The sequence below is a fragment of the Protobothrops mucrosquamatus genome, unplaced genomic scaffold (genome assembly GCF_001527695.2).
Source record: "Protobothrops mucrosquamatus isolate PMUCROS unplaced genomic scaffold, P.Mucros_1.0 scaffold1318, whole genome shotgun sequence".
NCBI lineage: Eukaryota > Metazoa > Chordata > Lepidosauria > Squamata > Viperidae > Protobothrops > Protobothrops mucrosquamatus.
The window spans coordinates 347,813-349,483 of NW_015387519.1; the positions used below are offsets into that span (position 1 = coordinate 347,813).

Consider the following 1,671-nt stretch of genomic DNA (forward strand, 5'->3'; position numbering starts at 1 on the left):
ACTGCTGCTCGTTTGTTGATAGCCCAGAATTGGAAGAGTCCAATTTTGCCTACAATGGGAGACTGGAGACTGAAAGTTTCCTATCTTGCTGAAATGGCAAAGATTTCAGCTTTTTTGAAGAGCCACTCGAATGAACAATTTTTATCAATATGGAGAAGATGGGTTGTTTATATTCAGAAGAAACATGGTGTGGTAGAATCTAATTTAGGTTTCTAGATTTTTTGTATTTTAATTGTGGAAGTATAATGTGGTAGAATAGAATTTAGGTTTTTTAGACTTTTCTTTATTATGATTTTGTTTACTTTTTTTATTTTCTTGTGTATTAAGATATATTGTGGAGTTAGAGATATCAGTATATGTTTACTTTTATATGAATATTATTCTGGGATTTGGTTTGGGAAGTCGGGGGGGGCTTATAATTCCTATTGTGTTTACTTATGTTTAATTGTTTTTTATTGTAAAACAATAAAACTTTTTTGAAAAAAAAACAAAACAATTACAATTAGGATTGACAGGCAGAAATCGGTGCAATTATATATTGGCAATATAAAATAAATCAAATATGGTATACTTTGAACACTCAAAGAAGTAGCGCAAGATCAGAAGATATGGAGAGACCTGGCCCATAGAATCGCCAAGAATTGGACACGACTGAATGGATAACATTATCATCATTTACCTAACACTAATAAATCTAATATAACAAAACTATACACTAAAATATATGCCCTCTAACTGTGAAGATACGTCTTTTCACGGACTTGCATGACTGCTCTCCGCAGAGGGCATGATTCCAGCTAAAGGTATATTTGGTTTGGGGGGGGGTTCCAACAGGTGTGACGTGCATATCCAGGTATTCTGAATGACATTTTGCCCTTCAATAGTGAGTCAATGTACACCCGAAATTGGCCTGTTTTGCAAGTTCTCCAAGAAAAAAATCTTGCAAGAAGTACAGCTAAAAACAAAGCCTTTCCATTACAGAATTAACTACCAAGGCCTGACAGCACAGAATATACTCTCTATCCCTACAGTACTCAAGTCACGGCCTAGCTCATGGGAAGGATTTGATGAGATCATGAAGACTTGGCAGTAATCTCTTGGTGTAAGAGCTCATATAGTAGGCTCTTAATTGGGTCATGAGTAAGTTTAGAATGTCATCGGAATATGCAGCCAGCTATAGGCTCACGGAGAGTTAATTTACTCACAAGAAGCATCAAAGTTGCTTTGCATTAATATTCTCTCTTCAGCCGTTCTAAACATGGCGAAAAAAGTAATGGTTTGCCTAGAAATTCCCTCCCTTTGATTCTTTTATTTTTTTTATCCACAATAGCCGTGAGAGGTAAAGTATGGGCAAAAGAGGGTGCAATTAGTTAAAATGTCCCCAAATTTTATTTACGATGGCTCCAACCTTGGTGGAATTACCATGGGTTTTGGGTTTTTTTTACATTTTTAAGGATTTTTTAAAACTGTACATTATATTAACTACATTTTCATCGATGACTTCTATAGGGCTTATAGTGATTGCCAATTATTAAAACACTCCAAAAGGCACATTAAATATACTGCCATTGCTACCACTCTCCTGCAACTATAAATCACGCTTTTTCTTCACACTGACGGATTTAACCACTAAAAGCTCTAGAAAAGTAAAAGCTCTGCATGGCCTTCCTG

The 1,671-nt window shown here is 35.5% G+C and overlaps 1 protein-coding gene across 1 annotated transcript in view; it reads right to left on the reverse strand.

Moving 5' to 3' along the window:
- RAB3GAP2 (RAB3 GTPase activating non-catalytic protein subunit 2) overlaps positions 1-1,671 on the reverse strand; it is a 63,467-nt gene that overhangs the window by 36,854 nt on the left and 24,942 nt on the right. The window lies entirely within an intron of this gene.